General features: G+C 35.6%; 1 long non-coding RNA gene across 1 annotated transcript; it reads right to left on the bottom strand.

Annotated features, from left to right (window-relative positions):
* Positions 1–23419: 23419 nt before the first annotated feature.
* Positions 23420–24031, bottom strand: LOC142228272 (uncharacterized). The gene is made up of 2 exons (XR_012720116.1): positions 23932–24031; positions 23420–23859 (listed from the first exon to the last, which is right to left on the bottom strand). It is a non-coding gene; the product is annotated as an uncharacterized LOC142228272 (long non-coding RNA).
* Positions 24032–24412: the final 381 nt, after the last annotated feature.

Below are 24412 nucleotides of genomic sequence, written 5' to 3'. Positions count from 1 at the left end.
CCATATAGCATTATAGGTCTAACCACTGCCGTGTATAGCCAATGCACAATTTTTGGTCTTAGTCCCCACTTTTTCCCTATTGCCTTTTTGCACGAGTACAAAGCTACCGTGGCTTTTCTCGCCCTCTCTTCAATATTAAGCCTAAAATTCAGCTTCCTGTCCAAAATAACGCCAAGGTATTTTGCACACTCACCAAAGGGAATTTCAGTACCCCCTAAGGAAATGGGCCTAACCGTGGGAGTTTTACGACCTTTGCAGTACATGACTAGTTCTGTCTTTGCTGGATTTACACCAAGACCATTATCTTTCGCCCATTTCTCAGTCATCCGGAGAGCTCTCTGTATAATATCTCTGATTGTGGATGGGAATTTTCCCCTGGCTGCTAGCGCCACATCATCTGCGTATGCCACCACTTTTATCCTTTCTTTTTCTAGGGAAACCAGAAGGTTGTTTATAGCAACATTCCAAAGAAGAGGTGATAGAACTCCTCCTTGGGGAGTGCCTCTGTTCACATACCTTTGTATGTTTGCTTGCCCTAGTGTGGCTGAAATACGTCTCTTTATTAGAAGTTCGTCTAACAGCCTAAGTATACCTGGATCAACATTCAGAGTTGTCAGTCCATTTAATATCGAGCTTGGATGGACATTATTGAACGCCCCTTCGATGTCTAGAAACGCTACGATTGTGTATTCTTTGACAGATAGTGAGCTTTCAATAAAGCTGACTAGTTCATGCAATGCGGTCTCAGTAGACCTGCCCTTCGAGTATGCATGCTGTCGTTTCGAGAGCAAACTTGAATCCACGCTAGTTCTAAGATACATGTCTATCATCCTCTCCAGGGTCTTAAGTAGGAATGAGGATAAGCTGATTGGTCGGAAATCCTTCGCACTCGAGTGAGAGGCTTTTCCTGCTTTAGGTATGAAGACAACTTTTGTTTCCCTCCACTTTTCTGGAATATATGCTAAGTTTACACATTGTTTATATATCACCATCAACCAGGGGCAGCACCCTTGGTTTAATTTTTTATTTCCTTCTGTATACTCTCTTTTAGCATATTAGACGAGAAAATCTGAAATAGCCAGCAAAAAAAAGAGCTTCCAATCTATGATCCGGTTGTCATAGCATGAGAGTACCCCGTTTTTGGATCATTCGCGTTGCATTAGAAGTTGTGCTTCCGATCATGGTTTGTTGGCACCATAAAAGAACGCCTTAGCACGCCATTGACGCTATTCAAACAAATCGCCGATACTTCCATTCAAATGTTTGCGATATGATCGTAATATGACGACAAGGTATAACATTCTATCTACTTCTCGAGATGTTCTTTTTTTGGTATGAATAAAACAAATAAAGAACTCAGGTTCACATCTCACCAGCGGTGAATTTTTTATCAAGGTTTTTTTTGTAGAAATATATTTTTTTCCATTTAAACTCAACAAAAAATTGAAAATTCTCGTAATTTGCAAAACCTTCGCAAAGGAACTTCCTTTGATGTGACACCGGTTCAAATCCCCGCGGGGTGAATTTTTATACCCTCCACCATATATTAACTTTGTCATTCCGTTTGTAACACATCGAAATATTGCGTGGGTCGTGGTGAAATTCTGAGTCGATCTGAGCATGTCTGTCCGTCCATCCGTCCGTCTGTTGAAAACACGCTAACTTCCGAACGAAACAAGCTATCGACTTGAAACTTGACACAAGTAGTTGTTATTGATGTAGGTCGGATGGGATTGCAAATGGGCCATATCGGTCCACTTTTATGTATAGCCCCCATATAAACGGACCCCCAAATTTGGCTTTCGAGGCCTCTAAGAGAAGCAAATTTCATCCGATCCGGCTGAAATTTGGTACATGGTGTGAGCATATGGTCTCTAACAACCATGCAAAAACTGGTCCACATCGGTCCATAATTATATATAGCCCCCATATAAACCGATCCCCCGATTTGGCTTGTGGAGACTCTAAGAGAAGCAAATTTGATCCGATCCGGCTGAAATTTTGTACATGGTGTTAATATATGGTCTCTAACAACCATGCAAAAATTGGTCCACATCGGTCCATAATTATATATAGCCCCCATATAAACCGATCACCAGATTTGACCTCCGGAGCCTCTTGGAAGACCAAAATTCATCTGATTCAGTGGAAATTTGGTACGTGGTGTTAGTATATGGTCTCAAATACCCATGCAAAAATTGGTCGAAATCGGTCAATAATTATATATAGCCCCCATATAAACCGATCACCAGATTTGACCTCCGGAGCCTCTTGGAAGACCAAAATTCATCTGATTCAGTGGAAATTTGGTACGTGGTGTTAGTATATGGTCTCAAATACCCATGCAAAAATTGGTCGAAATCGGTCAATAATTATATATAGCCCCCATATAAACCGATCCCCAGATTTGACCTCCGGTGCCTTTTGGAGAAGCAAAATTCATCCGATCTGGCTGAAACTTGGTACGTGGTGTTAGTATATGATATTTAACAACCATGCCAAAAGTGGTCCATATCAGTCCATAATCATATATAGCCCCCATATAAACCGATCCCGAGATTTGGTTTTAGAGCCTCTTGGAGGAGCAAATTTCATCCGAGTGAATTGAAATTTGGTACATTGTGCTAGTATTATATGGCCGTTAACAACCATGCCTAACTAGGTCTATAGCGGTCTAAAGTTATATATAGCACTCAGATAAATCGATCCCCAATCACACAAAAATTGGTGCATATCAAGTGCATAATTCTATATAGCCCTATATAAGCGACCCCTGTATTTCAATTCTGGCTCTCTACGTATCTTGCAAAAAGTCCGTATCGATTCGTAATTATTTGTAGACTTAACTTTACATAACTTTTTTGTGTAATATATACCACGTGTGGACTAACTCACAATTTAGAAAACGATGTTAAGAAGTTTTAAGATACCACAACCCAAGTAATTCGATTGTGAATGACAGTTTTTCGTAGAAATTTCTACGCAATCCATGGTGGAGGGTACATAAGATTCGGCCTGGCCGAACTTACGGCCGTATATACTTGTTTATTTTATTTTTATTGTTTTTTTTTTTCTACTTGTTTTATTGATAATGTATTCTTTTCCAATTGATAATTGTTGATAAAAACGAGCTCGAGGTCTGAATTGTTAATTTTTTATTTATTCAATATTTCGTCTTTTCATTGAAAGACTTCATTGGGAAAATTTTTCTGCGTATACAAATAGAGCTCGTTTCTATCAATAATTATCAATTGGAAAAGTCTAAATACATTCTAGTATAATAATGTATTCATTTTTGCGACATTTTATTGTCCATAATTTATCTTTAAGTGTCCAAAAGTCTTAGAAATGCTAAGACTGAACCAAACTAACTTCATCGGAAATGGAAAAAATTGATGCTCTCAAAGATAAATGTTCTCAAAGATAAATGTTAGTGGGACAACTTCCATTTTTTGCTGGGTGGTTTTAAGCTTTAAATTATTCTGGATCAAACTTTAAGTTACCCAGCAAACAAATTTGGGAGTTCTTCCAAAGGCACAACTATAAAATCACTTCCTGAAGATGCACTCCCAAAGATGTTCTTTATTTTAAATACACAGGAAGTTCATTTTTCTTAATTTGAATGGGTAATTTTAACTTTTTTTGTTTCAAGAAGTTAAAGAGTAGGAATTAATAAAATTAGAGAGTAAGAATTAATTATTTAAATTTTGACGAAACAATTGCTAAACCCAGTCAAGAAATATTACGAATTTTCAAAATATTGTAGGTCGAACGTTTCAGGCAAGCGTTAGAATACATTACAAATCATAAAAAAATTCTAAAAGGTATTTATTTGGCAAAATATGGCAACATTTTTTAATTCACATCCACACCGTAAGAAGTGATGCAAATTCAGTGCAATGTCTAGTGAAATGGTGGACATCCGCCCTATGATAAGCCCATGTTAAATTCATCGCTTCTGCGCCAAATTTGCACTACTTCCGGATCCAAAAAGAACATTTTCATTACTTTTTTGGCGACGCTTTTTTGCTGGGTTATTGAAGATTATTGTTTTCTTATGGTACGGTCACATAAATGGTGATTCTTTTGAGGTTAGGATTTTCATGCATTAGTATTTGACAGATCACGTGGGATTTCAGACATGGTGTCAAAGAGAAAGATGCTCAGTATGCTTTGACATTTCATCATGAATAGACTTACTAACGAGCCACAACGTCGAATTTTCAGTGAATGGGCCCTAGAAAAGTTGGCAGAAAATCCGCTTTTTTATCGACAAATTTTGTTCAGCGATGAGGCTCATTTCTGGTTGAATGGCTACGTAAATAAGCAAAATTGCCGCATTTGGAGTGAAGAGCAACCAGAAGCCGTTCAAGAACTGCCCATGCATCCCGAAAAATGCACTGTTTGGTGTGGTTTGTACGCTGGTGGAATCATTGGACCGTATTTTTTCAAAGATGCTGTTGGACGCAACGTTACGGTGAATGGCGATCGCTATCGTTCGATGCTCACAAACTTTTTGTTGCCAAAAATGGAAGAACTGAACTTGGTTGACATGTGGTTTCAACAAGATGGCGCTACATGCCACACAGCTCGCGATTCTATGGCCATTTTGAGGGAAAACTTCGGAGAACAATTCATCTCAAGAAATGGACCGGTAAGTTGGCCACCAAGATCAAGCGATTTGACGCCTTTAGACTATTTTTTGTGGGGCTACGTCAAGTCTAAAGTCTACAGAAATAAGCCAGCAACTATTCCAGCTTTGGAAGACAACATTTCCGAAGAAATTCGGGCTATTCCGGCCGAAATGCTCGAAAAAGTTGCCCAAAATTGGACTTTCCGAATGGACCACCTAAGACGCAGCCGCGGTCAACATTTAAATGAAATTATCTTCAAAAAGTAAATGTCATGGACCAATCTAACGTTTCAAATAAAGAACCGATGAGATTTTGCAAATTTTATGGGTTTTTTTTAAAAAAAAGTTATCAAGCTCTTAACAAATCACCCTTTATTTGCCTAGTGTGACTATATCCTGTGCTTACTAATATTTTTTCTTTTTCTCTGGGGATGACTTGCTCGTTAATTAATCTTGATGTAAGTACAATGCCATGTGGACGTATTAAAAACTCCAAATGCAAATCTTGCCCCAAAGGACACCATGAATTCTCATCCATGAGCAAAAGGTGAATTTATTAGCATATGTTTCTGACAACCCGCTCCTTATTTGCATGGATAAGGGTTAAGGATAACTCCCAAAGTTCAGTGCAATTGTGGGACTCTTCAAAACCTGGATTCAATGGAGGAACAAAGTGGTTTAACAGCAGTAAAAGTAAAACAAAATGAGCGACATTTCTTCCTTACTCGTTATTGTTTTTTCTTGTGGGTTCTTTGTCTGCTTTCGTTTGGTCCTCTGCTGCTTGCTATGAAGAGAAGGTAGCTTGTATTTAATTAATTTTTCCCATGGAATTCCTGAACTTTATGTTGTAATTTTTCCTTGACTTGGTTTGCTGTTTTACTGTTCTCGGAAACTCCCGACATGATGCAGTATTGGTGGGAATGAAGTGGAAAAGTTAAAACAAATGTTTTGTTTTGCACTGATCTCTTTCTCTCTCTCTCCCTCTTTCTCTTAGCAGTGACAATGGAGAGGACAACAACTGAATCAACAACTGGCACGAAAAACTCTTCTCATAATGCACCATCACAATCAAATCCTCAAGAGCATCTGCAGAGAAGCCTCCAACATATGCCACACAACTCACCGAGAACACTTCAAAAGTTCAGGGTTAGACGTTTATTTATTTTGTTTGCTGGCTTGCTTGATATTTCTGCTACCCCCCACCCCGCCACTCCACTACCGTGCAGCATCTTGCTAAAGCTGTTGCTTTTCACTTGAGTGGTTTTTCGAATGCAAAATAGCGCTGAAGAATTTTTCATTAAATTGCAAAGCATTGGCCGTGAGATGATGGTGTGAGTAATTCAAAGGACATTGCAACGATGTACATGACAGAGAAAATTTCTTCCGCACAATACAGTGCCAGGTTCGAGGCTTTTTGATTAGGCAACTTAAAGCATTTTGTGTTGTTGTTGTTGTTCTTATTGTTGTTGGTGCCACTTTCAATAAAAGCCAAAAGTACTTCGTTTAACTCGATTAACCCATTTCTCCGTTCGTAGAATAGTGAAGGCGTGAAATGAGTGCAGGTTTCTTGACTTAGGAAAGTAAAAAGAAAACAAGTATATACGGCCGTAAGTTCGGCCAGGCCGAATCTTATGTACCCTCCACCATGGAGTGCGTAGGAACTTCTACTAAAGGCTGTCATCCACAATCGAATTACTTGGGTTGCGATAACACTTGCCGATGGCAAGGTATCGTAAAACTTTTTAACACTGTCTTCTAAATTGTAAGTTAGCCCATACGGGGTATATATTAAACAAAAAAAGGCCGATTAAATACGTATATAATCTAGTTTGACAAAATTTTCTATAGAAATAAAATTTTGACAAAATTTTCTATAGAAATGAAACCTTGACAACATTTTCTATAGAAATAAAATTTTGACAAAATTTTCTATAGAAATAAAAATTTGACAAAATTTTCTATAGAAATAAAAACTTGACAAAATTTTCTATAGAAATAAAATGTTGACAAAATTTTCTATGGAAGTAAAATGTTGACAAAATTTTCTATAGCAATACAATTTTGACAAAAATTTCTATAGAAATAAAATGTTGACAAAATTTTGTATAGAAATGAAATTTTGACAAAATTTTGTATAGAAATAAAATGTTGACAAAATTTTCTACAGAAATAAATTTTTTACAAAATTTTCTATAGAAATAAAATTTTGACAAACATTTCTATAGAAATAAACTTTTGACAAAACTTTCTATAGAAATGAAATTTTAACAAATCTTTCTATAGTAATAAAATTTGACAAAATTTTCTATGGAAATAAAGTTTTGGTAGATTACAAAATTTTCTATAGAAATAAAATTTTGACAAAATTTTCTATGGAAATAAAATTTTGACAAACATTTGTATAGAAATAAACTTTTGACAAAACTTTCTATAGAAATGAAATTTTGACAAAACTTTCTATAGTAATAAAATTTGCCAAAATTTTCTATGGAAATAAAGTTTTGGTAGATTATTTTTGGCGATATGGACCAATTTTTGTGTAATAAGTCATCGGCTATATATAACTAAAGACCGATATGGACCAATTTTTACATGGCTGTTAGAGGCCATATATTGACAAAATGTACCAAATTTCAACCATATCGGATGACTTTTGCTCCTCCAAGAGGTTCCGGACGTCAAATCTGGGGACGGTTTATATGGGAACTATATATAATTATGGACCGATATGGACCAATTTTTGCATGGTTGTTAGAGACCATATACTAACACCATGTACCAAATTTCAACTGGATCGGATGAATTTTGCTCTTCCAAGAGGCTCCGGAGGTCAAATCTGGGGATCGGTTTATATGGGGGCTATATATAATTATGGACCGATATGGACCAATTTTTGCATGGTTATTAGAGGACGTAAACTAACATCAGGTACCAAATTTCAACCGGATTGGATGAATTTTGCCCCTCCAAGAGGCTCCGGAGGTCAAATCTGGGGATCGGTTTATATGGGGGCTATATATAATTATGGACCGATATGGACCAATTTTTGCATGGTTGTTAAAAACCGTATACTAAGACCACGTACTAAATTTCAACCGGATCGGATGAATTTTTCTCCTCCAAAAAGCTCCGGTGGTCAAATCTGGGGATCGGTTTATATGGGAGCTATATATAATTATGGACCGATATGGACCAATTTTTGCATGGTTGTTAGAGGCCGTATACTAACATCAGGTACCAAATTTCAACCGTATCGGATGAATTTTGCCCCTCCAAAAGTCTCCGGAGGTCAAATCTGGGGATCGGTTTATATGGGGGCTATATATAATTATGGACCGATATGGACCAATTTTTGCATGGTTGTTAGAGACCATATACTAACATCAGGTACCAAATTTCAGTCGGATCGGATGAATTTTGCCCCTCCAAGAGGCTCCGGAGGTCAAATATGGGGATCGGTTTATATGGGGGCTATGCGTAAACGTGGTCCGATATGGCCCATTTTCAATACCATCCGACCTACATCAATAACAACTACTTGTGCCAAGTTTCAAGTCGATAGCTTGTTTCGTTCGGAAGTTAGCGTGATTTCCACAGACGGACGGACAGCCGGACAGACGGACAGACGGACGGACGGACAGACGGACGGACGGACGGACATGCTTAGATCGACTCAGAATTTCACCACGACCCAGAATATATATACTTTATGGGGTCTTAGAGCAATATTTCGATGTGTTACAAACGGAATGACAAAGTTAATATACCCCCATCCTATGGTGGAGGGTATAAAAAAAATTAAAATAACTTTGGTATTTGACGTAAACGTAGCACAACAGTTTAGCGACATTCATTTGATCACAAAACTGTGCGAGTATACATTTGATTAGGAATGCCCATAGCTCCACGGCGTTTTGAATTAGCTCGAGCCGAGCCTACATTTATAAATTCTCCTTTTTTATACCCTCCATCATAGGATGGGGGTATATTAACTTTGTCATTCCGTTTGTAACACAACGAAATATTGCTCTAAGACCCCATAAAGTATATATATTCTGGGTCGTGGTGAAAGTCTGAGTCGATCTAAGCATGTCCGTCCGTCCGTCCGTCCGTCCGTCCGTCTGTTGAAATCACGCTAACTTCCGAACGAAACAAGCTATCGACTTGAAACTTGGCACAAGTAGTTGTTATCGATGTAGGTCGGATGGTATTGAAAATGGGCCATATCGGTCCACTTTTACGTATAGCCCCCATATAAAGGGACCCTCAGATTTGGTTTGTGGAGCCTCTAACAGAAGCATATTTCATCCGATCCGGCTGAAATTTGGTATATGGTGTTGGTATATGGTCTCTAACAACCATGCAAAAATTGGTCCACATCGGTTCATAATTATATATAGCCCCCATATAAACCGATCCCCAGATTTGGCTTGCGGAGCCTCAAAGAGAAGTAAATTTCATCCAATCCGGTTGTAATTTGGAACATGGTGATAGTATATGATCTTTAACAACCGTGCCAGAATTGGTCCATATCGGTCTTTAATTATATATAGCCCCCATATAAACCGATCCCCAGATTTGGCTTGTGGAGCCTCTAAGAGAAGCATATTTCATCCGATCCGGCTGAAATTTGGTACATGGTGTTGGTATATGGTCTCTAACAATCATGCAAAAATTGGTACACATCGGTCCATAATTATATATAGCCCCCATATAAACCGATCCCCAGATTTGGCTTGCGGAGCCTCAAAGAGAAGTAAATTTCATCCAATCCGGTTGTAATTTGGAACATGGTGATAGTATATGATCTTTAACAACCGTGCCAGAATTGGTCCATATCGGTTCATAATTATATATAGCCCCCATATAAAACATTCTCCAGATTTGACCTGCGGAGCCTCTTGGAGGAGCAAAATTCATCCGATCCGGTTCAAATTAGGCACGTGGTGTTAGTATATGGTCGCTAACAACCATACCAAAATTGGTCCAATCACACAAAAATTGGTCCATATCGGTTCATAATCATGGTTGCCACTAGAGCCAAAAATAATCTACCAAAATTTTATTTCTATAGAAAATTTTGTCAAAATTTTATTTCTATAGAAAATTTTGTCAAAATTTTATTTCTAGAGAAAATTTTGTTAAAATTTTATTCGGTTCATAATAAAATTTTCATCATTGTCAAAATTTTATTTCTATAGAAAATTTTATCAAAATTTTATTTCTATAGAAAATTTTGTTCAAATTTTATTCGGTTCATAATCAGGTTGCCACTCGAGCCAAAAATAACCTACCAAGATTTTATTTCTATAGAAAATTTTGTCAAAAGTTTATTTCTATAGAAAATTTTGTTAAAATATTATTTCTGTAAAAATTTTTGTCAAAATTTTCTTTCTATAGAAAATTTTTATTTCTATAGAAGATTTTGTGAAAATTTTATTTCTATAGAAAAATCTGTTAAAATTTTATTTCTGTAGAAAATTTTGTCAAAATTTTATGTCTACTTTGTCAAACTGAATTATATACGTATTGGATCGATCTTTTTTGATTTTATACCACGTATGGACTTATATACAATTTAGAAGATGGTGTTAGGAGGTTTTAAGATACCTTGCCATCGGCAAGCGTTACCGCAACTTAAGTAATTCGATTGTGGATGGCAGTGTTTAGGAGAAGTTTCTACGCAATCCATGATGGAGGGTACATAAGCTTCGGCCTGGCCGAACTTACGGCCGTATATACTTGTTTAATACTAATTCAATTGTATATTGGATTCACTAGATTTTGTTATATGCAATATTTCCCTGTGGCTTTGTTTTTACACTGAAAAAAAAAGCATGACCTGTTCCAAAGATTTTGTCTTTGGTATTAATTCCGAGCCATTTCTAAGAAAAATGTTTGTTAATCGTCTTATATGGTCTTATAAATGAAAAAATTCTGCAAAACAAAATACGGAATTTCAACAGCACTATGAAGCTGCTACAAAATAGAGGTGTGCACGTGAGTAATATTTTACTCACGCTCACGCACACTCACGACTGAAAAATCATACTCACGCACACTCACGCACGAACTTTTTTGGTAGGACTCACGCTCACGCACACTCACGAAAAGAAAATTTGTACTCACGCACACTCACGCACGAAAACGTCGAAAAATACCGTGACTCACGAAAAATATCGTGACTCACGAAAAATATCGTGATTCACGAAAAATATCGTGACTCACGAATAATTTTATGATTAATTTACCTTACCGAAGTGTCTGAAAACATGAGCATTATTAAAATCGAGAGTGTTATTAAACTCTTAACATCCCAGGTGTCACTAAAATTGTTATTGAATTTAACTCTTAAGCGTTTTATGTTGTTGAGCAGAAATATTTTCGTGAGTGTAATTCGTTACTCACGCACACTCACGAAGATATTATTTTCGTGACTCACGCTCACGCACGACATGTTGGTTTGTTAATCACGCTCACGCACACTCACGCTGTTGTCATGAGCGTGACTCACGACTCACGCACGAATCACGAAAATTTTCGTGAGTCACGACAATTTCGTGTCACGTGCACATCTCTACTACAAAATCAGTGTTCATAATCTGTGTGGAATATGTACACTCAGAAAAAGTTTACTTGGATCCAAAGATTTTGACCTTCCTTTAAGGATTTTGATACTGATTCCGGGCCGAAAATAAGGACATTTTTATGGACCTATGTAACTCTAAATCTAGCCTCTATAAAATTAAAATTGGTATACAAATTTCATTTTCGAATTTTCATTACCTTTTTTGCGATTTATTAACAAAGCTATTCATATACAAGTAAATGCCAGTAAAGAAATTCAAATTATAACAAATGCTTCAAAGTAAAGCATGTTTTCTTAATTTCAAAAAAACTTTAAACCAAATATGCAAAATATTAAAACATATTTCTTAAGACCAAAAATGTTTTTTTTGCTTTAAGAAAAAATTCGCTTTACTTCAAAGACATACGACTTTAAATGAGGGTCGCAAATTTCAAAAATTCGTGTCTTAACCCTCTAATGCCCAAGCCCGCCTTTAGGCGGGTTTTCATTTAATAAGGAAGTTTTTAGTAAAACACACCTTAAGACAACAAAAATGGGTAAAATAAAAAGAAAACTTAGTTATTTAAAACAGTTCAAGAGGCTTTGCAGCATACACTGAATTTTACCGTATACATTTTTATACCCTCCACTATAGGATGGGGGGTATATTAACTTTGTCATTCCGTTTGTAACACATCGAAATATTGGTCTAAGACCCCATAAAGTATATATATTCTGGGTCGTGGTGAAATTCTGAGTCGATCTGAGCATGTCCGTCTGTTGAAATCACGCTAACTTCCGAACGAAACAAGCTATCGACTTGAAACTTGGCACAAGTAGTTGTTATTGATGTAGGTCGGATGGTATTGCAAATGGGCCATATCGGTCCACTTTTACGTATAGCCCCCATATAAACGGACCCCCAAATTTGGCTTGCGAGGCCTCTAAGAGAAGCAAATTTCATCTGAACCGGCTGAAATTTGGTACATGGTGTTAGTATATGGTCTCTAAAGCCCATGCAAAAATTGGTCTACATCGGTCCATAATTATATATAGCCCCCATATAAACCGATCCCCCGATTTGGCTTACAGAGCCTCTAAGAGAAACAAATTTCATCCGATCCGGCTGAAATTTGGTACATGATGTTAGTATATGGTCTCTAACGACCATGCAAAAATTGGTCGATATTGGTCCATAATTATATGTAGGCCCCATATAAACCGATCCCCAGATTTGACATCCGGAGCACTTCGAAGAGCAAAATTCTTCCCATTCGGTTCAAATTTGGTACGTGATGTTAGTATATGATATCCAACAACGATGCAGGAATTGGTTCCTATCAGTCCATAATTATATATAGCTCCCATATAAACCGATCGGCAGCAAAATTCATCCGATCTGGTTGAAATTTGGTAGTATATGTTATTTAACAACCATGCCAAAAGTGGTCCATATCAGTCCATAATCATTTCTAGCCCCCATATAAACCGATCCCGAGATTTGGTTTTGGAGCCTCTTGAAGGAGCAAATTTCATCCGAGTGAGTTGAAATTTGTGGATGACAGTCTTTCGTAGAAGTTTCTATGCATTGCATGGTGGAGGGTACATAAGATTCGGCCTGGCCGAACTTACGGCCAAAATTTTCTATAGAAATACAATTTTAACAAAATTTTCTATAGAAATAAAATTTGGACAAAATTTTCTATAGAAATAACATTTTGACAAAAATTATCTATAGAAATAAAATTTTGATAAAATTTTCTATAACAGGTTGGCTGATAAGTCTCCAGTCTGACACATAGATGGCGTCGCTAGTATTAAATGCATATTATTTTTATATAGTACCAATCTTCAAATGATACGTGTCAAAATTTGTTTGTGAGATAGAGCGTCTTTTGTGAAAAAATGGAAAAAAGGAATTTCGTGTTTTGACCAAATACTGTTTTCTGAAGGGAAAAAATACGGTGGAAGCAAAAACTTGGCTTGATAATGAGTTTCCGGACTCTGCCCCAGGGAAATCAACAATAATTGATTGGTATGCAAAATTCAAGCGTGGTGAAATGAGCACGGAGGACGGTGAACGCAGTGGACGCCCGAAAGAGGTGGTTACCGACGAAAACATCAAAAAAATCCACAAAATGATTTTGAATGACCGTAAAATGAAGTTGATCGAGATAGCAGAGGCCTTAAAGATATCAAAGTGTTGGTCATATCATTCACCAATATTTGGATATGCGGAAGCTCTGTGCAAAATGGGTGCCGCGCGAGCTCACATTTGACCAAAAACAACAACGTGTTGATGATTTTGAGCGGTGTTTGCAGCTGTTAACTCGTAATACACCCGAGTTTTTCCGTCGATATGTGACAATGGATGAAACATGGCTCCATCACTATACTCCTGAGTCCAATCGACAGTCGGCTGAGTGAACAGCGACCGGTGAACCGTCTCCGAAGCGTGGAAAGACTCAAAAGTCCGCTGGGAAAGTAATGGCCTCTGTTTTTTGGGATGCGCATGGAATAATTTTTATCGATTATCTTGAGAAGGGAAAAACCATCAACAGTGACTATTATATGCCATTACTGGAGCGTTTGAAGGTCGAAATCGCGGCAAAACGGGCCCATATGAAGAAGAAAAAAGTGTTGTTCCACCAAGACAACGCACCGTGCCACAAGTCATTGAGAACGATGGTAAAAATTCATAAATTGGGCTTCGAATTGCTTCCCCACCCACCGTATTCTCCAGATCTGGCCCCCCAGCGACTTTTTCTTGTTCTCAGACCTCAAAAGGATGCTCACAGGGAAAAAATTTGGCTGCAATGAAGAGGTGATCGCCGAAACTGAGACCTATTTTGAGGCAGAACCGAAGGAGTACTACCAAAATGATATCACAAAATTGGAAGGTCGTTATAATCGTTGTATCGCCCTTGAAGGGAACTATGTTGAATAATAAAAACGAATTTTGACATAAAATGTGTTTTTCTTTGTTAGACCGGGGACTTATCAGCTAACCTGTTAGAAATAAAATTTTGATAAAAAATATGGACCAATTTTTGCATGGTTGCTATAGACCATATACTAACACCATATACACGCAAAGAAAAAAAAACGTTTGGAAAACGTGTACCGAAAACGTTTTTCTTTTGTTAGAGTTTTTTTTAATTGCTTCGAAAATTTTAAACTTTTATCACCAAAAAAATTCATTTGCTACAAAATTTTTATTTTTCAATAAAAAAAGTTATTTTTGAAACAACAACACAGTCCATTTCGTTTATATCAAACACTGTTCTTTTCTGACTTTAGGTCTTTAATAAGACACATTTTACAGTTCAAAACTTAATATACTACAATGTAATGTTGAACATTTTTTCGGAATCTTCCGAACATATCTGAAATATATCGAAGGGATCGAACCCACGACCCTTGGCATGCAAGTCGGACGTAGCAACCACTTCTCCACGGTGCCAAACTAAATGTTTGTTTCTGTTAAATAAACTTTGTTTATTCGGTTCGTGGGCGCCGCAAGCTATGCTATATAAATATAACTTATATGGATAATTATCTATTGATGACCATAACAGGTACATAGCTAAGTGGTTAGTGTGTTGGCTTACAAAGAGCATGGTCCACGGTTCGATTCTCCGTCCAGGCGATAGGTAAAAAAAAACTAAAATTTATAAAATCATATAATTTCTTCTACATTGTTGGTATTACAGGAAAAGGCGTTAAGAACTAAAAAACCTCGTGGATGTGAGAAAGATGTAAGGGAAAATGCAATTAGCAAGAAAACAATGTGTTTTTTTGTTGAGTTTGTCTTTATTAAATCCTGGAAAAGAATAAACGTATATCACAAAAAGTATATACTTTTCTTCCAAATACACTTCCTTACTGCGAAAAGCAAATGAGAAACGAACTTTGTTTGTCTAAAATTTCGTTTGGGAGGAAAGAATTATTTTTTTGCGTATACCAAATTTTCACCGGATCGGATGAATTTTGCTCCTCCAAGAGGCTCTGCAAGCCAAATCTGGGGGTCGGTTTATATGGGGGCTATATGTAAAAGTGCCAAGATTCAAGTCGATAGCTTGTTTCGTTCGGAAGTTAGCGTGATTTCAACAGACGAACGGACATGCTCAAATCGACTCAGAATTTCACCACGACCCAGAATATATATACATACTTTATGGGCTCTTAGAGCAATATTTCGATGTGTTACAAACGGAATGACAAAGTTAATATACCCCCATCCTATGGTGGAGGGTATAAAAAACTTGTACACAAAATATACATACAAATTATTGGTTTAAATACTAACTATTACAAGTTTTTAATATTTTCTGTTGTAACGTTTAGCGTTTTTTTTCAGCCTGAAGTCTACTTGGCATTGAATGGGCTAGGGCTTATCTATCAATTAATCTACGGGAACTGAGCTTCATATATCCATGAGGAAATTTTTGAGAGTTTCTTTGGTAGAAATGTTAAAGTCCTTCGGCTGTGTCCTTATTAGAGGTGTGCGCGTGAGTGAAATTTCATTCACACTCACGTACGTTCACGAAATGAAAATCGGTACTCACGCACGAACTACTTTTAAAGACTCACGCTCACGCACGATTTACGACAATTACCATGACTTACGACAAATTCACGAGACTCTCGACATTTTCCAATCGGGAAAGAGGAAAGGTAACAAAATCAATAAATAGGATATAGTTCGTCAGCTAAATAAAATTCAGTTATCATATCAGAAAGAATTAAATCTTGATTTTTTTTCGTGGGCGTGAAATTTTATTCACGCACATTCACGAACCGATTTTATTTCTCACGCACGACATATTATTTTTAGTCCCATTCACGCACATTCGCGAACGTTTCTTCAGATTTTGTTCACGAGTCCCGTGATTCACGTGTGAATCACGCGTTTCACGACAGTTTCGTGTCACGCGCACACATCTAGTTCTTATATATGTTCACAGGTGTTCAATTTGTTTCAAGTACGGGCTCTACGGAGTATGGTGTTATATAGCAAGTATTCTATAACAATATGGGACTAATGCTTAGGAACACAAATCCAACTTCCAGATTCGCCCAAATTATTCTTCAGAATATCAAAATTAACTACTTTTTGTATATTTCCTTCAGTAAATATGGGGTTTCCAATGCCATTTCCATGCCGTCACATTCCCACCTACACGCAAAAAAATAGTTCTTCCCTCCCAAACGAAATTTTAGACAAACAAAGTTCGTTTCTCATTTGCTTTTCGCTGTAAGGAAGTGTATTTGGAAGAAAAGTATATACTTTTTGTGATAAACGTTTATTCTTTTCCAGGATGTAAAAACAATTTCATAAAGACAAATTCAAAAAAAAAAAAATGTTTTCTTGCTAATTGCATTTTCCCTCACATCTTTCTCACATCTACGAGGTATTTTAGTTCTTAACACCTTTTCCTGTAATACCAACAATTTTTAAAATTTTTTTACCTTTCGCCTGGACGGAGAATCGAACCGCGGACCATGCACTTTGTAAGCCAACACACTAACCACTGAGATATGTACCTGTTATGGTCATCAATAGATAAATATCCATATAAGTTATATTTATATAGCATAGCTTGCGGCGCCCACGAACCGAATAAACAAAGTTTATTTAACAGAACAAACATTTAGTTTGGCACCTTGGAGCAGTGGTTGCTACGTCCGACTTGCATGCCAAGGGTCGGTTTTTTGTTTTTGTTACATATATTTCAGATATGTTCGGAAGATTCCGAAAAACTGTTCAACATTACATTGTAGTATATTAAATTTTGAACTTTAAAATGTGTCTTATTAAAGACCTAAAGTCAGAAAAGAACACACCCAGAAAAAAGTGCCTTCGAAACTAAAGGGAAAATTTTTCATCAATATAGTTTATCCATTTTATTTCCATTAAGGTAAAATTTTGTGAGAAATAATAAAATTTACTGGTTTCAGTAAAAAAATCCTAAACTGTAAGCAGTTAGGAATAGTTCATTAACTAGAATAAGGCATGGAATTTTACTCATACTGTTTTCTTCGCTGGGTATAAGAATTTACTACTGAACAAGAAAATTTTATTCACCGATAACAAAGCATTCGTAAAAATAAACAAAACCCGAACTAAAACCAAGTTTCCTCAAAATTAGTAAAATTTCTTATAAAATGATAATTGCGACTTCCTTTATAATAGAAAGTTTTTCATACATACGAACAACACTTGGCATAGAAAAATATTTTAGTTCATTCGTACTAAGAAGTATGCAATCCTTTCAAAACTTAAGGAAACACACTTGTTAGAATATAGGAAATTTTCCTATATTTCTATTGACTACCTGTAATCGATACCTGTCATCGTAATCGATGTGTTTGCGCGTGGGTGTAATCGATATGTTTGCGCGTGGGTTGTTTTTTTAGTTGGAATCGCGTTGTTGTGGTATACGGAGAGATTGTTAAAAAATAATATAATAAATAACAAATAAAATATATAAAATATTTGTTATTTTAAACTAGTGAGGAAAATTTTCGTTTTTTGAAAATAAATCTATCAATGTTCGTGATGGTGTATAAAGAAAGAAAACACCAGCAGAATAACAACCCTTTCATTTGTCTTCATTTTGGAATCTTCAATTATTTGGAATAATTTGGAATTCAATTATCAGGTAATATTCAGTGACGCTAACCTTTTGTAACAAAAATGGTTTATGATTTTTTATATTTTTAGGTATTGAAATTGTAAAAGGAGGACAAAATCGTTAGGCAGCAACTTATTAAAAGTGAAAAGTACAAGAAGAAGAAAAAGTGCGTTTTACAGTTGATAATATCACATGGTTGATTCTTAATAAATATATTCAATATATTAATAAAACATGTCTTTTATTGAAGATAAATTGCTTATATAAATAAATAAAATTGTATTTAAAAACGAAGGTAAGCAGTTCTAATTACGAAGTAAAAGTTTTACCACAAATGTGTAAGATTTGTCGAAATGAATGAAAAAATTTCAATAAAATCATTCCATATATGAATTCAAATCAGTTAAATTTTTTCATTCTGTAGTATAGTGGTACATAAATATAGGAAAATGTTAACTAATATATGGAATGCACTATACCTAATTTCTACGAAAATCACATCGTTCAAACAAATAAAAATGTCTTTGGCGCTATACGAAGTTCAACTTTCTTCACAATGAGTTCATTTTAACTTAAAGAAGGGGTCACTTTTTTCTGGGTGCAGTGTTTGATATAAACGGAATGGACTGTGTTGTTGTTTCAAAAATAATTTTTTTATTGAAAAAATAAAAATTTCGTAACAAACGAATTTTTTTTTTTGGTGATAAAAGTTTAAAATTTTCGAAGCAATTCAAAAAACACTAACAAAAGAAAAACGTTTTCCAAACGTTTTTTTTTTCTTTGCGTGTACGTGGTCAAAAGTATGTGGAAAATTACGCTTATCCCCTTTTTCTACCCGATTAAATTGGATATTAGTATATGCTCTTAAATAACTATTCAAAAATTATGTATGTATAGCCCCATATAGGGTGGCTAATATGTTATGCTACACAATAAAGCGTTTCACTTTTTTTAGTTTTATTGTTTAAAAGCATCTTCTTCATATCCCTCAAAAATTGATTAAAATTCGAGTGTATGCTTTTCTTTCGAATGGGTCTTATATGATTTACAGGATCATATGTGCCCATATATATATTTTTCAATGTACATTTCACCGGCATTAGGTGTTCTCACTTGCCCTAATTTATTGGAAACTTTGCTCTGTAACGTATTCTTGTTCTAGTCATTATGTGGCCTCAGAGGACCCTTCTGTAAAATATATATTAAATTAAAAATAATACTTGAATACTAAGGAACTCATATCAAATTCCCACAAAATTGCACTTAAAATTGCTTCACAACACCATTTGAATAACATTAACGAGAAACCTACTCCATCCATCCCGCCCGTCATTGCGAGCTACTACAATCAACGGAATAAACTTCTCTATTTAGAGTTTTGTTGCAAACGCTTGCAGAATCATACCCGTATCCGTTTCCTGTTCCCGTATCTTTCTGTATCCTGCTGTATAAATTCCTGGTCGCTTTTCTATTGAAGTTTTGAATTACTTTGAGTTATGTCTGCAAAAGTTTTACACTCACATAACCACTACAGACCCGTGTATACGTACTTGCACAAATATCAACGTCTATACCAATACCAATGGCTTTAAAGTACATATTATATTTTAATACATACACTAAGCGGTATATATGTGTGTACATATGTATGTTAGATATATGAATGTAGGTATTTTGTGTGTATGTATAATTGGTACATTCGTTTGCTTAAATTTTAAATAATAAAGTTTTCTATGTGCCTTGATGTGGGTCGGTGGTGTGTTAAGTATCTTCAGAGTAAAAGTCTGAATAGGATTCTTATATTAGATTGTAGACCTAGGAGAAAAGCTTGCCCGGTTCCAAAGATTTCGCCTTTAATCTAATGAAAAGAAGCGGATAATTAAAGTTAGCATATTTTAGAGAACACAATTCCCTTTTAAGTTTAAGTTTTGCGTACTTTTTCAGTTTTTTTCTTCATGTGCTATCAAAGTCCTTTAAGAATGTGTCACTGGCTACTTAAATTTCCATATTCAGACTCGACTTCTAGTAAAAATTATAGAAGGCTTGAAGTATAAAACTTCTTTAAAATAAAGAGTGGAAAAAAAATTTTAATTTTTATATGGACAAAACGACCTCATTGCAAAGTTTGTCGAAGTTTGGACATGAAAAAAAAAACACTTTATATCAGTGCAATGCGTCTTCTATGCTACGCAAAATTCGCATTCGTATTTTAAGGACATGGAACCTTTGGCTTCGCAACAATATATTTTGCAGTGTTGGGTTCTCTTCAGTCAGCTTTCTTCAGTCTGACCGCGCTTGGGTCTCGGTGTCATTGGCTATAAGGAACCCTATTTTGAGCAATTTGTGGTATCAGTTTAATTTTGCAATGTGATCCACCTCAATATTTATATTCAAGTACGTCTACTAAAACTCATCTAAGTTTAAATTGTTCAGCAGAAAACTTAAGGGATTTTAGTATGTTGTGCATTAGGTTTGTATACTTTATGTGATTCTAGGGTGTTATCTATAATCGATTTTAAAATAAAATTTCAATCCTTTGTACAAAAATAGCAACATGGAGTAGGAGAGCCAAACAATGTGGTAAAGGGACATCCTGGAAAAGCACAAACATTGCTAGTAGTCGGTTATTAAAAAGATAGTTAACAAGTTTATATAGTAATCTCACATTGATGAATTGATTTAGAATTTCAAATGACGATGCACGAAAAATAAGGTTGCCAAAGGATCAGAGATTTCTTCTCGTCGTGTCCTTATGGATGGAAATTTTGAGAAAAAAAATTCAACATTGTTATCTGTTTTAACGGCGAACAGCTTTTCATTAAGTACGTTGTATAGGTAATGGTATCAACTTGGTAGATCAAGCTCATTGAAATAATCAGTACCTTGATACCATATCACTCAAATTCAAATAAGAACACAACAGACAGTAAAAACAAGTCCACGATTAAACAAGTGCTAGGTTAGGTTAATAAAGTGGCAGCCCGATTAAGTTTCAGACTCACTTAGACTATTCAGTCCATTGCGATAAACTAGTGCTAAATTTGATATATTTTTATTATTTGGTTATGAGTTTAATTTTTTTAAAAAGCATGCCAGATTATTATACTCACCACATAACATATTGAATACAATTTTCCGATAATGTTTCCTATAATGTTGATGAAGTTTCTGAGTAAACGCTGGATTCACTTAATGTTTGATTCGTAGCTCGGTCCTTTAGTTCAGTACTCATTGTGCTCTTAATATTCTATTTGTATCATGTCGAAATATCGATTTTAATTATACCCTTCACCATAGGAGGGGGTATACTAAATTTGTTATTCCGTTTGTAACACAGCGAAATACTGGTTTCATATCCAATATGGATCATGGTGAAATTCTATGTCGAACTAGCGATGTCCGTCTGTCCGTCCAAAACAAGCTATGGACTTGAAATTTGCCATAAGTAGCTATTATTGATGTACAATGAGAAGCGAAATCGAGTATCTATTTTCAGTTTTTTCAATCTTTATTAAATAGAAAATGTCTAGTTTGGGCCACAAAAATTGGACCGTTGATGACTGCAAATATGTTATGTGTTCAAAATGCCAAAAATATTTGTGCAAATGAGCTCATGCTCATCCCAAACTACCATGTCAAGCAAACCGTTAAACATGGAGGAGGAAGGAAGGAGGAAATACCAACAAGGAAAATGTTGGTATTTTGACTATTTTTGTCGAAATCAGAAAAACATATATATGGGAGCTATATCTAAATCTGAACCGATTTCAATTAAATTTGGCACACATGACTATATTACTAATTGTACTCCTAGTGCAAAATTTCAACCAAATTGGGCCAAAACTCTGGCTTCTGGGGCCATATAAGTCCATATCGGGCGAAAAATATATATGGAAGCTATATCTAACTCTGAACCGATTTCAATCAAATTTGGCACACATGACTATACTACCAATTGTACTCCTTGTGCAAAATTTCAAGCTAATCGGGATAAAACTCGGGCGAAAGATATATATGGGAGCTATATCTAAATCTGAACCGATTTCAATTAAATTTGGCACACATGACTATATTACTAATTGTACTCCTAGTGCAAAATTTCAACCAAATTGGGCCAAAACTCTGGCTTCTGGGGCCATATAAGTCCATATCGGGCGAAAAATATATATGGAAGCTATATCTAAATCTGAACCGATTTCAATCAAATTTGACACACATGACTATACTACCAATTGTACTTCTTGTGCAAGCTAATCGGGATAAAACTCTGGCTTCTGGGTCCATATAAGTGCATATCGGGCGAAAGATATATATGGGAGCTATATCTAAATCTGAATCGATTTCAACCAAATTTTGCACGCACAGCTACAATGTTAAATCTACTTCCTGTGCAAAATTTCAACCAAATTGGGCCAAAACTCTGGCTTTTACACAGAGAATACAAATTGGTTGTGACAATCGAATTTATTGCCAACCTCATTTTGGCAGTTGTAGCAACTACCAGTTGGCAGTTGTGCCACCCGACTGATTCGGTCAACACAACTAATATGTCATATGGTGTTGGTTGGGTCAGCCGACGACATTGGTGGTTGGTACCTTCATCATTCGGTTGTGCTGCCCGACCTTAATAGTGCTCATGACCAAATTAAAAACCAATTTCTTCTCAATTAAATATTATACATATTTTATTTAAATATATGTAAGTATAGTATAAATCAAAAAACAATTGATCAAATGTCTTTTGTAATCACGCTACAGCCTTCAATAATGAAGTTATCGTGTTGAAATCCTTTTGTCTGCAGGCAAGTTTGAAAATGGGCTATATCGGCCCATGCATTGGACTCTTTATCATCGACACATTGCAATTTCTATTATTCGTTCTATTATAGGCTCGTAAATCTAAAGTTATTATAGGCTCCCAAAAAGTGCCGATCTTCCGATTTGAATTCTTGAATCTATAAAACCGACATTTCATCCGATTTGATTAAAATTTTAAATCTACATGTATTTTATTTTTCCAGAAATTGTAAATCTAGAACCATGAATTGATGAGCAAATTTGACATTGCTTTATACCGGTATGGGTGTGATATAATCCTCATTTACACCGGTCTCCCGAATTAACTTCAGGGAAAAAAGCGCACTGATCACCCAAAGTAAAATTTCCCGAGTGTAGTTATGGTACTCATTCGATTAATGCGGGTAAAGATCTATAGAATTTAGATTTGAAATCATATGAGAGGCAGATACTCTTGCACGCTTAGAAAGGAAGTTAAAAATTCCTCTAAAACTAGAAATGGTTATTATAAGTCCAGAATCTTATGTAATCTCCATATGTACACAGAGAATACAAATTGGTTGTGATAACCGAATGTGTTGCCAACCTCCTTTTGGCAGTTGCACCAACTATCTGTTGGCAGTTATGTCACCCGACAAATTCGGTCGACTCAATCGAATTATGGGAAATCCAACTAATACTATATATGGAGTTGGTTGTATCAGACGATGGAATTGGCCGTTGCTTCCTTCTTCATTTGGTTGTGTCAACCAACTTTAATAGCACTATACCGAAAAAAATTAATTTCATTTAAATGTTATTTTATTTTTATATTTGGTTTAAATACATTTAAATATTTGTATTAAATATGTATAGCTAAATACAAATTAATGTCCTTAAAATGTTTTAGCGGTTGGGCACACAAAATTTAATACACATCCCATTATGACTTTCAGTTGAAAGTGAAAGGGTGTGTACTTTTTTAAATATAAGGGCATAAAAATGGACCCGTATTACCAGTTTGTACATATAAGTTAATTTTGGTCGCCATCTGTTCCTACAGACACGTTTGGACAAGCAAGCCAATTTTGAAACCACAAGTGATGAACTTCTTCTTATTGCTGAGTGTGTCCCGATAGTGTGCTAGGCATTATGAAAAATAAATAACATTTGAGTGGTGGCCCTATGGTCCTTTGTATCCATTTGGGTCCGTCGTACAATGTTGGCATAATATTTGATTAGTACTTAAAAATAAATCAAATAATATTAGTTAGATTTTGGTGCTCTCATGTTTATAAAAACAGTTCAGAACCTACCACTTTATTCACTGCGACATCTCTGTGAGGTTCTAAGTAGACAAAGCATCCTGGAGATATATCATTAAATCCGATTGGAGTGTATATGATTATTTGTGCCCTATATAATATACCAAACATAAATGATTCACTTCAATATCGTGACCTATATTTTACTTACGTCCATTAATTACAGTCGGTCATCATCAAAAGAATACTTTGGACTGCATTGTGGATGCCAATAAAATTGGCTTTAAATCGTCCATTGTGATGTTTAATTTGATAGAAATAATATCTCTTTGAGCACAAAATAATTAACAAAAATTGAAGTGACATTTAAAAATATTTCAAAGAGAATTCGGTTGTGAATACTGTATGTCAGTGCTGATTACTGAATGGCAGTTACGAAATTTATTTAAAGTTGGTCGTGCCAACTGAATTCAAAACAAAAGCTTCACAATATATACATTTTGTTGCTTCAACCATTTGTCTTGTATCACAA

Source organism: Haematobia irritans, chromosome 3 (assembly GCF_050003625.1).
Source record: "Haematobia irritans isolate KBUSLIRL chromosome 3, ASM5000362v1, whole genome shotgun sequence".
NCBI lineage: Eukaryota > Metazoa > Arthropoda > Insecta > Diptera > Muscidae > Haematobia > Haematobia irritans.
Note: the sequence above shows the minus strand (reverse complement) of the source record. Positions and strands in the feature narration are given on the sequence as shown.